The sequence below is a fragment of the Corythoichthys intestinalis genome, chromosome 20 (genome assembly GCF_030265065.1).
Source record: "Corythoichthys intestinalis isolate RoL2023-P3 chromosome 20, ASM3026506v1, whole genome shotgun sequence".
In the NCBI taxonomy this organism is placed as follows: domain Eukaryota; kingdom Metazoa; phylum Chordata; class Actinopteri; order Syngnathiformes; family Syngnathidae; genus Corythoichthys; species Corythoichthys intestinalis.
In genome coordinates this window covers 11374960-11387665 of record NC_080414.1, presented here as the reverse complement: position 1 = coordinate 11387665, position 12706 = coordinate 11374960, and the positions used below count along the sequence as shown (strand labels likewise).

General features: G+C 40.9%; 1 protein-coding gene across 1 annotated transcript in view; it reads left to right on the top strand.

Moving 5' to 3' along the window:
* Positions 1-4261: 4261 nt before the first annotated feature.
* Positions 4262-12706, top strand: part of cdh10a (cadherin 10, type 2a (T2-cadherin)) — a 66496-nt gene continuing 58051 nt past the window's right edge. The window contains exon 1 of the mRNA XM_057823953.1: positions 4262-4446. The gene's annotated coding sequence lies outside the window, so the exon portion shown is untranslated. The remainder of the gene's footprint in view (positions 4447-12706) is intronic.

Here is a 12706-nt window from a genome sequence, read left to right as displayed (position 1 = left end):
GACTCCTTTAACTAGCCAATGAAGTTGAAACTTTATTCCAAATGACACTAACCAAAAACTATTCTAATTTTGATAGAACATGCAGAACGTCCATAATCATACGGAGTAGGGGTGTAATGGTACACAAAAATCTCGGTTCTGTACGTACCTCGGTTTTGAGGTCACGGTTCGGTTCATTTTCGGTACAGTAAGATAACAAAATGCATAATATATATGTGCTAGTTGTTTATTACACACTTTTGTGCTTTCAACAAGAGGAACTTTAGCCTACACAAAGCTAGAATTCTGCTCAAAAAAGTAGCGGGTATTTAAAGATAATAATCCAACAACAATTTGCCTTTTGCCTATTGGTCAGCTTTCTTTCTGAAAGAAAGAAGAAAAAAGAAGTCCTGTGCTAAAGAGAAAAGCAATCCCAATGACAAAGATTTTAACATGTATTTTACAAATGAAATGCCTCAATTTTTCATTTTTTATTTTCTTTCCTATGGACGGTTTTTAAAACCTTTATTGGTGGATTTTCTCAAGTTAAAGCGCCACACAGAAATTCATAAATTTAATTGTGTAAGCAGGATCTGTGTATTATTATTTAATTACAGGTGTTTTAGCTCATTTCATTTTATTTAAATGGGCTATTATTTCATTGTGTTTATATTGTACAAATGTGATATAGTATTCATTTATATTGTATATTTTATGTTGTATAACTTTAGTTCCTATGTGAATATTAGTTCTACTTGTTTTGTTGTGGTAGGAGGGTTTTGTATTGAACACGGGGCCGTGTTGGTTATTACTATAGCAGAAAAGACAGCAATAAATCAACAAAGACAAGTCAACTGTGCCCCAATCTACCACTCAAGAGATATGATGGACTCAAAAAGTGGGTTACGATTGCATATTAGTTTGAAAATCGACCGGATCCACCATATTTTTACACGAGTGACTTCCGGTCTGCCCAACCTAGCTAGTAGTATTGATGCAGGAGGCCCGCGTCTCGCATCAAATAATAAACTCTGCTGTTCTTTTTGCGTGCATCGCGTTGAGTCACTTCTGGGATGCGTCTAACACGCGGCCGCACTGCGACTGGTGCGCAATGGCTGATTGACTTTAACGCCCGCGTTTCACTGCGTTCTCGCGGCGGCCACGATGTCGCGCCATTGACGTTTCTGGGTTATATACTGTCCTAGGGTGTTGGTCCTCATTATAGTAGAGAAGACGGAGTAAATATAACCTACAAAAAGAAACTGTAACCCGATCGACTCACAGCCTCGAAAAGTAAGGGTTACATCACGTCAGAAACTCGTTCGGTACGCCTGCGTTCCGAACCGAGCACCCCGTACCGAAACGGTTCAGTACAAATACATGTACCGTTACACCCTTAATACGGAGACATTTGAAGCTCCTCAGAAAAAAACACTACCTCTACTTCGCCTTTTGAACTTTTGGACGCGATCATTTTTCGTTGCTGCAATTTTACCATCTACAACCGTTGTTGTTTTCTCTCCAACGTCACCCCCTGCTCAAATGAAACCGTCATCCAAAACATACATACAGGGCCTTATTAAATCCCAGTTTAGGTTCCAGAGAAGCTGCACCTACCCTCAGCATGTGTAGGAGGCCACGAGGACTCTTTTAAATGCGCTGAGGCTGCAAGTTTACTCGAGGCGCTTCCTCAGAAAGGTAAAGGCACAGGTTGGCGGCACATTTCAAAATATAAATAATGGCACTCCACAATAGTCTGACTACCCTCGTCCCACTGGTAATGATGTTTGCTGAGAGCACCAAAACTCTTCTGTCAACTGTGATAAGCTCTTTTTGCATTTAATAACTACGCTGGATGTGTTGCAGGTATCTTTAACTCAGTTTTGCTTAGTCTAAAAGAACATTTCAGAATTAAACAACATCATTGTTCCTATCCTCAAATGACATTTCTGAAAATGTCATTTTGCTCAGGACTGCAAGGTAATTTTAGATACCTGCAGTTCCAATATGAGGTTGCTAAGATTTGATTCTGACTAGTTATATTGTAAATGCAATTAAATGTAACCTCAATTTATATCAATTTGTCAGTTTTCAGATGTCTTTGACCCTCTCAGCGCCATTGACAAGTATTTTTGAACTGGTACTTACGGAAGAGAGTCTGACGTTGCTTCACTGTGAATTTCAAACTTGGAAACAATTCTTCTGGTGCTCAAAAACCAGCAGATGGCTGCAATGCAACAATTTAGATGAAGTTTGTTCGTCCACATTAGTCACTGGAAGAAGGGAGTCCATTTATTTCACTTGGTTGATGTGTTTTGTACCGTACAGAATCAGAAAACATACAGTGGGGCAAATAAGTATTTAGTCAACCACCTATTGTGCAAGTTCTTCCACTTGAAAATATTAGCGAGGCCTGTAATTGTCAACATGGGGAAACCTCAACCATGAGAGACAGAATGTGAAAAAAAAACCCAGAAAATCACATTGTTTGATTTTTAAAGAATTTATATGCAAATCATGGTGGAAAATAAGTATTTGGTCTATACCAAAAGTTCATCTCAATACTTTGTTATGAACCTTTTCTTGGCAATAATGGAGGCCAAACGTTTTCTGTAACTCTTCACAAGCTTTTCACACAATGTTGCTCGTATTTTGGCCCATTCCTCCGTGCAGATCTCCTCTAGAGCAGTGATGTTTTGGTGCTGTCGTTATACAACACGGACTTTCAACACACTCCTCACCCCGTGGCATCAAAATGATAACAAGAACGGGGAGCAAAAATCCCAGAACCACACGGAGGGACCTAGTGAATGACCTACAGAGAGCTGGGACCACAGTAACAAAGGCTACTATCAGTAAAACAATGCTAGGTTCACTAGAAAGCATTTGGATGATCCAGAAGAGGACTGGGAGAATGTGTTATGGTCAGATGAAACCAAAATACAACTTTTTGGTAGAAACACAGGTTCTTTTGTTTGGAGGAAAAACAATACTGAATTGCACCATACCCACTGTGAAGCATGGGGGTGGAAACATCATGCTTTGGGGCTGTTTTTCTTCAAAGGGACCAGGACAACTGATCTGTGAAAAGGAAAGAATGAATGGGGCCATGTATCGAGAGATTTTGAGTGAAAATCTCCTTCCATCGGCAAGGGGATTGAAGATGAGACGTGGCTGGGTCTTCCAGCATGACAATGATCGCAAACACACAGCCAGGACAACAAAGGAGTGGCTTCGGAAGAAGCATTTCAAGGTCCTGGAGTGGCCTAGCCAGTCTCCAGGTCTCAACCCCATAGAAAATCTGCGGTGGGAGTTGGAAGTCCGTGTTGCCCAACGACAGCCGCAAAACATCACTGCTCTAGAGGAAATCTGCATGGAGGAATGGGCCAAAATACCAGCAACAGTGTGTGAAAAGCTTGTGAAGAGTGACAGAAAACGTTTGGCCTCCATGATTGCCAACAAAGGGTACATAACAAAGTATTGAGATGAACTTTTGGTAGCGACCAAATACTTATTTTCCACCATGATTTGCAAATAATTTCTTTAAAAATCAAACAATGTGATTTTCTATTTTTTTCCCTCACATTCTGTCTCTCATGGTTGAGGTTTAACCATGTTGTTAATTACAGGCCTCTCTAATATTTTCAAGTGGGAGAACTTGCACAATTTGTGGTTGACTAAATACTTATTTGCCCCACTGTACTGTTCTTTGGATCTTAAAAAAACGTCAGATTGCTGGAACAGTGTTGACGAAACGAGTTTGGATGTTTTGAAAATGGAGAAACTCGACCTCGTACAAACTACAGTTATGTCATCGTTAATTTTTTTAAGTATGCATTTCAAAACCCTATCCAAAGCCTGACACTATGACTTCAATCCCTAGTTTTGCATCCCGACATGCATTCCACTATAGGGATACAAGCGTGGATTTTTTTCAGAAACTGAATTGAAACCATAACCGTACGGATACAAGCGTCCATCCCCGCTCCCTGGCATGTAGGGCACAGCTCTCCACCTCGACCCCTGCCCCTCTCTTGTGCTTTCTCTACATCCCTCCCCTCTTCCCCTCCTCCTTTTGCTTTTCTTTATCGCCAACTTGTGAATGGCAGCCAATCAGGAGCAGAGTCGCCTCGGCTTCAGCCTCGGTGACATCCAGAGCCAAAAGTGATGCGCCACGATACAGAAAGAGGAGAGAGGGAGAGAAGAAAGTACAGGGGAGGGATAAAGGGGGAGAGGCCACAGTGAGAGAGAAAGCAACACCGCACAAGGAACTCACTCTCCCTCACTCCCTCTCTCTCTCTCCCTACGCACACGCACGTACACACAAACACTCTCACACACACGCTCCAAGCAGCTGAGCCGTTGTCAGTCTTGGAATGTCGTCGCTGCCGGCGGGAGTCAGACGCTCGGCTGCTAAGCACCACTGAGGAGCAGGAGAAGCATCGCTGCATCCCGCAGGCTACGCAAGTAAGATCGCTACTTGTTTTTTTTCACGGTGGCGCTAAGTACTGTCCTGCCTTGCATCGTTGCAGTATTACAACTTCCGAAGAGCGATATGTTCGACGATTGACATGTGGAGGTTTAGAATTGTCTGGGATTCCGTACTCTCGGGTTAATTTCCTAATGAGAGAAGGTCTGAATGTTTCAAGATTACCTTGTGGTCCAGTAGCGACCAGTCCAGGGTGTTGTCAGATAGGATACTCCAGCTCCCTTGCGCCCTGACACGATAAACTGTATGAAAAATGGACCGTCTTGTACTGGAGTCACTGATGGTTTACTGATACACTGGGCTGACTTCAGGGCAGGCAGCGTGGGCTCAGTTACCGCTCGGTCATCTGTCAGTACGTGACGTGAGATTGTGCGGCTACCAGTTCAGGGAGTATTCGTGTCTGCCTTTCGCTGAAAAAATCATCAGGTACGGATGGGTTCTCTTCTGAGCAACTTTGCATGGCGGTTTTATAGGCTTAGACTTGAGTTTGTCAGGTTGTTGATCCGATTGTAGAACCTCTCCCACACTCATTCGCTGATCTTCCATGGTTGGAAAACTAAAATGGAGTCATCATTTCGCAATGAACAAGTGAGCTGCAGCTCAGGTTTTTCTTTTAAAAAAGTGTAGTGGATTTTTTGTGCGCCTCGACAAAAAAAGCTTGCTCAGTGTCACAATATCACTTTCGGAACACGAGCACGGCTCACTGAGCTCCAGCGGAGGCGGCAGCTGGCCAAGCAGCATTTCTAGCCCGAGAGAGGCAGAGGAATACTCCGGAAGGTCGAGGGCTCCACCAAGTGGAGAAGAGGCGATGCGTCCTCCCTCGCAATGCTGGATTGCTACTTAGGTGGTCTTCAAAAAGCTGTTACATGCACTGACTGCGCCAATCACCAAAAAATAAAAAATAAAAAACGGCACAAGCTAATTGATCGTGCTACAATACAATTGCAATTTTAGAGAGGTAAGACAATGTACAGTATATTTTTGACATTGCATTCATTTTACTTCTGCATAACGACATATAATTATGTGTGATAACATGACTTGATGGATTAGTTTAATAATGGTGGGTTCTGTTATGCTGTCATTTTATGTTTTGTAGCTAGAACAACCACCATTAAAATTAAGAAGGTTACATTTTTCTCATGATAAAATTTGAAATTACGTGTAAAGGTCACTTGATTGTCTTTTGCTATTTGTCAAACGTGCAACATTTTAGGAGAGCATTGGCTATTGTAAGTAAGAAAATTACATTTTGGTTAATGATGTCGTTTGACATATATGTAATCAACAGTGCTAGTTCATGACTTTTTAAATAATTAATTATTGTGTTATAGGCTGATGTATTTTTCATAAAGTGCTTTGTGGGGACCTAAATGCACTTTAATGAGGTTGACCATTGTTGGAGGTCATCTTGTTACAAATTCTGTCTGCACTTCCAAGATCTTTATAACAATGAAGATACAGCATCCTGAATTATGCGCTGTATCTTTTTTTTCATTTCTTCTTCATGCGGTGTTCAGAGGAAAATGTCCACTCACACACCCTGGACAATTTATTAGCATTCATAAACCATAAAGTGCACACTTAACTTTCATGGCATAATCAATTAAACAGCACGTTGGCAGCCTTTAAAAGCCGTCTTTCTTCAAGTTACTCACATGTTGGAGGCGCTCCTCGGATGCCAAGTAGAGTCCATAAATTGGAATGTTTAACTCAAAGGCTTCCTAGTAATGATCACGGGGAAGAACACGGTGCTGTTTTTTAGGGCTAATTAGTGCTTAATGAGGCTTTTCTCCACTATAATAGCTAATTATGCCGGATTGTAAATCGTTTATTAAGCGGTTATTGCCATGATTAATGTGTCATATTTTTACGTGTGTGATGTGTTTATGATGGGGTTAAAATGTGTGAAATTGGGTTGTTGGTACAATGTTTTTGATTTAGGATACGTTTGCATACTTTTATGGCATTTTGATTGGGCTGCCATCGGGCATTTGTTTATTTGCCCCTCATAGTCAAAATGAATTGGACGTCTATCCGTGTCAATGGCAGCCAATGATTTAATGACAGTCTCTGGCTATGAAAGAGGGCTTAGTATTAAAGGTTGAGGGAATAACGACGAGAAAAAAAAAAGCACGCATATGATTATAACCCTGATCTAAACCCCAACGAGCATGAAAAAAAAAAAAAAAAAACTTCCAAACAAAGGATGCAATAGCTAACCATGCTACGTTAGCATTTCCATCTTTGCATTTTCACAATTTTTCACCCTGGCAGACATTTTCCCACACCCATCTTCAGTGGCCGGCGAGCAGCCTACTAATCCCCCGCCCCACAGCGTTGAGTGACGTTTGAAAAAGTGCTTAGTGTCTGAAAGTTTGGCGGTGCGTCTGCGAGCGAGCGTGTTCAATTACGGGAAGCGTACAAATGCCCGCCGAGGCGTCTTTCTCTCTCTCTCCCCTCCTCGTGATGAGCAGCTAGTTTACGTCTGATCAAAGAGCTTCTTATTCAGCAAAACAAGAATGTATAATTCTGCAGATTACACAAATGGAGCGGAGCCGAGCGCCTGCCAGGATGCGTCTTAGCACAAGATTAAGGATAACAAGCGCGGGACGCCACTTTAAAAGTGCACTCGCTCTCATTTGGTCCCTTCACATCCCAAGTTTGTATTTTTCTGCCTTTGACTTAATCTAGTCATAAACAACTTTTTAATACTCCCGCTGATTTTAATAGGCTGAATAAGTTAATGCAGCTTGAGTCTATAGGATCTGGCACCGCTTCCGCATGCCCGCTCATCCTTTAATAGAGTGTTTGGAAGAATCCCGACGCGTGATAGGCGCACCCCCGTCAAGGATTCATATCCAGAATGCTATTAAAGCCCAAGGACGGGCGGGAATGTTAATTAGAAAATGCAATAACAAGCGTCAGCTCAGATTAATTGCCAGGCGGCGTTTTCCTGATCGGGAGAAAAGCGCGCGTCATACTCGCGTCCACATAATGGAGGAAATAAAATTAGAAGCCAAGACAGGATCATCAAGCTACGACGCGCAGATAATGTCGGCTCTCCGCGGGAAACATGTTTACCTCGGGAAACTATCGCCATCCATCTTATCGCTCGCGAGGCGCCTCAGTGACGTGCGTGAAGTTCTACAACGATAGGTTATTTAGCCCAAGGGCGCTTATTTAACTCATTAGGGGTGAATGAACGTCAAATGGACATCTACTGTAGAGGCGTCAATGGCACTGAAACATGAGCCAGTTTAAAATAATTTGATATTATTGTTGTCCATGGGAAACAATGAGTTCAATACTATATTGAGAAGGCAAGAACAACAAACAAAATCAACTTTAAAGGGGAAGTTCAGAATTTTTGACATGAGGCTTAATCTTCGAGTGAGTGGTTTCAGGGCTCCGGAGTGGCTTAGCTAGCTCGAGTCAATGGTCCGATCTTAGCATGCCAATAAAAAAAACAACATATGCACTAGAGCTGAAACGAATACTCGAGCAACTCAAGTAACTCAAGTTTAAAAACTGATCCGAGTAATTTTATTCACCTCGAGGAATCGTTTCATTTTGCCAGCTCTAAGCATCACATTTTGCCCGGACTACTTTTAATGCGGGACAACCCGCTGACGTCACGTGCGTAGAAGAAGAAGCAATAAAATAATTTTAAAAAACTTACTGCAGCCGACAGGTGCTACAAACTACGCCGACGTTGCTAACAACTACGCCCGCATGATGCTAGTGTGGTTGCAGCTAATCCGAGTCCGAGGCGTCTCATAGATATAGCATGTATTTAGAACTAGATGCGAAATGAGACTCGGCCGCGTCTGGGCAGCGTTGGTAAACAGCCGCCATCTTTAAGCAGTAGACTTCTCTGTGCTAATAAATATAATGTTACTGTCACTCGCTCACGTACGTTAGCCCTTCGGAGGGCTAGGTTTCTATTGATTATGACCACTCTCGATGCGTTGCTAACGTGTCTTACATACAGGCTTTATTTAATTCGTAAAAACACAGCGCTGTAGAGTGATGAGGGTGTAAAATTCAAACATAATAACTAGTAACTGTCAGTTTTAGCTCAGTAGTCATTGCTGAATAAAACACAAAGTAGCACTGGTCCCTAATGTGCTCCAATACAGCAGGTATCATACATTTATTTTGAACACTGCAAAAACCCAAAATCCTATCAGTACTTACAGTTTAGACTAACTTAAAACTTAACTAGAACTTAAAAATAGCTTGACACAAATGGAAATTGAATTGAAACACGTGGGGAAACACGTAGCTTTCAAGTGATGTGTGTTATCAAGCATAATTACAGTTTTAGGTAAGAGATCTAGAAGTTTTTTGAGTGAAAGCAGTGAATTTTTTTTCTAGTCACATCTGAGATGCAATCGTTGGCTCTTTTCAACAATGTACATTGAAAATAAAGACATTGATTGACTGAAAATGGTTCAATATTGGATTAAATGTCTTTTTCCATCATGTATATTTATAATTTGCTTTTTAGCTAAAAAAAAAAAAAAAATGTTTTATCCGATTACTCAATTAATCGATAGAATTTTCAGTCGAGTACTAAAATATTAGATAGCTACAGCCCTAATACACACGCATGAAAATCCCTGATGACTCGTGCAATCAATAGTGTTGGCTTTTTTTTCCAGGATAAAGATTTTAAAACGTACCATTGCATGTCAATATTTGCAGTATGAACAGCGACATTTTTAATCCAGCAGCTCTGCAGGGATCAGGGCTGAGTGATATCACATCGTTTTTTTTAATGGTTTTATATTGTTCCTTGATAGGGAATTTGTGGAAACTTTCTTTTGCCCATTTCTTTTGTCTTGTTTCCACAGCCTCTAAATGCACATTTATCCACGTTGCCGTCTTTCAGTCAACTCAGCAGACTGATGTTGCATTGGAAGAATGTGGGACGTCAGAGAACTTCTGACCTGGAAATATATAATTGAAACGCCACTCGAACTGGGAGGTCTAAGATGCGAAGCTGCAAAAAAATAGTACCCAGACATCACGAGTTGCTTCAATCGACGTCACTCGACAAAACAGCTCTGCCTGTCGAAAAGCAGACCGTCAATAGTAAAACTAAAGAAGGTAGTTTATAGTATGTGCTATTTACCTCAGCCGTCATTTTTCACGACTATTTGATCAATTACGAGAAGGCAGGTTTGCTGGAGGTCAAAATGTCTTTTGATGGCCAAAAAAAAAAAAAAAAACTTGTCGCAATCGACCATCTTTGCTGTTTACATTCGCTTGGAACACAATGACGTTTTCACTGGTACCATCCGAGTGGGATAAGTCCAGCTTGCAAATGCAGCATGAGCACTAGTGGCCGAAGCACTCCTCTCTATTGTGGTCACATTATGCATAAAAAAAAAAAATAGTCCTGCATGATGAAATGAATTACTGCAGTTTTGTGTAACATTGTTTTGTTGGCATGGGTATTTCGAACAATGATCTGCCTTTTGAATTTATTTGAGTATCTAAGATCTTTTAATATTGTTTTATATTGGCATGCTAAGAGTGTTTAATTGACTTGCGCTAGCTTAACCACTCTAGGGCCCTAAAACTAATGAATGACTAACTGCACGGAATTTGTTGAACTCAACTCCACCGAATAATTAAACCCCCAGCTAACTCAAAGATTAAGCCTAATGTCAAGTTTTCATTTACATGTTATAAGTTTATAAATGTGTTTAATCAGAAAAAACAATGATGGAAACCAAGTTATTGCAAAATTATGAACTTTAATATTAGACTTTTTTTAAAAACATTTTTTGTTCAGCAATCTAACAAAAAAGTACTTTTGTTTTTTATTGTGGAAGAAAATATATATATATATTTTTTAAATATAACAAAGTACTTATTCGAGCAAAGCTCTATTCAAGGTATTTTTTTCAAAAATAAATTCCAATTTTTTTTTTTTTTTTTTTTTTAGAAATTAAAAAACTAGGTTTGATAATATTCCTTTTCTTCGACCTTGGACCTCATTACCTCAAAATGTAATAACCTCTCATTGAGCTCATTTTTTGCCATTGACAGAAATAGGGCTTTCACACTAGACCAAGAAAACCAGGGTTCGGTTGGAGAGGTACCTCGCAGCAACACTTGCAAATAAGTTGTTGAAACGGTTCAATTTAAATTAAAATCTAATCAAATTAAACCACGAATGTGAACCGCGTGGTACCCCAAGTCACACAAGCGTGCTTTCGCTCTCACTTTCGTGACTTTTTGGACTGTCAAATTGTCACTAATTCTAGGAGAACGAGACTCAAGAAAGGGCCGCCGCGAGAGGCTCCGCCTGTCTATGCAACTGTCACTCTCATGGGGTACGTTCAGCAACAGGATGCAAAACACAATCGCCACAGAAGGAATTGATTCGGTGTATCAAATGCAACTGCTTAGCGCAGCACCACTATATTTGGCCATGGCTAATCGTCTGTCACCTTACCATTGTTGATTTTAAATAGCGTTCGCGCTGTACTTCCGCGGACCCTGCTCCTGTTGCATTCAGAAGCGCTTAAAGCCGACCGAGACCCACAATTTTTGAGGGGATCAGAGTTTGTTTGGTCCGAACTAGAGTTCTAGAGAACTAGAGTTTGGTCTGTTTAAAACAGACCAAACAATGCTAGAATGAAAGCGCCCCTAAACTGTCTGAAAATCTCTTATCATATGCTGGCTTCGCTGTTACTAGTCTGTTCATTTTGCGCCTCCATTTTGTTCGAAGTCTCAAAAAGTATTCAAATCGTCGGCCGTCACTTCCAAGTGCTTCATTGACCTTTGAGTCCTTGCCGAAGAGCTTAAGTCACAGACTAGTAAGCACCCCTCGAGTACTCTGGCCTGGAGACAGGGGAACAAACTTAATGGGCTCTTTAAGGAAGAGAGATTTATTACAATTAACTTCCTAAAGACCATCAATTATTCAAGTACGGCCAAATGACCTATCAGGTCCGAGTCGCGGTGGGGACTCGGAGATGAAGAAGATTGCCGATATGAGGAAATACTTTTCAGAAGTCAGACAGGGTGATTTGTCTTGGATCGCATCCTGGCGTCAAAGGAGCGAAAAAGGAATCGAAGGGATTGACTGAAAGTAATGAACGCAGGACCAAATTAGCTAAATTCCACCAGTGAGCGACACGATTAATCTAGGAGTAGCTGACAGAGAAGCTGCGCTGGGATAGTTTGAGGCCACCAACCAAACTAAACTCGCCGACGGATGAATTAGGCCCGTCACTCATCTACTGGGGCGAATTAGACGAGCGTGGTTTACTTTTGCTAAGTAAATCCGCGCATCCTGTTTGATGAATGTGTCTGACTCATACGGTTTGAATTTGAGGTACGTTTCGATTTTTTGAGTATTCCGCAGTAATTAACCTAGGTGATAAATGTACACGAAGACAGGAAAGTGCTGCATTAATAAGACATGATTTCAGATGGAAATGACTTTTTCCATCTTGCTTAATGATATTTGCAATTCAATAACAACAACACATGAAGAATAGGTAGCTAAAAAAAAAAATGTGAGGAATCCATTAGCTCATTGGCTGCCAGTGGCAACAGTAGATGTTCAGTTCATTTAGAACTGGGAGGAATGGCCGTGAAGTGCCATTGATGGCATTGATCCCTGACTAAAGGAATTGGACGTCTTTAGTGCAATCAATGGCAGCCAATGAGTTAACGCTTATGTTGAAGTTCTAACCATGAAACGGAAGTACATGATATTTACGGAGTCATTGTGTGGGGAGCCTTTAAACTTTACACTCTCGAAGTTAACTTCCTGTTCATTTTTGGTCCTGTAGTTCCACTGGATTTAGGTTCAATTCCAGGGCCGTTCCTGCTTTCTTGGTGTAATTTTTGGTCCACTAACTAACTCATTCACTCCAAGCCATTTTCACCGGTGCAACCCCCTTCGCTCCCGGCCGTTTTTACTGGATTTTGACTGATTTTGCAAGGCCCACAGAAAATTCGGTTCTATTGCCATATAAACATGGAACCCACCAAAAGAAAGATTACTCTCTTATTTCAGCATGAAAAAAAGTTAGTTCATATCTTTTTCCATTCTTTAGAAATCAGCATTCGAAAATAGCTTAGTTTGAGCAATTTTCCAATTTCTGATGAAAAAAGAGAAATTGAGCTTTTTACATAACATGACTTTAACACAGCTATTTTTTGCTTTTGTGACATCCCAAACATCTGAATAATGTTTTCCTTCTACAA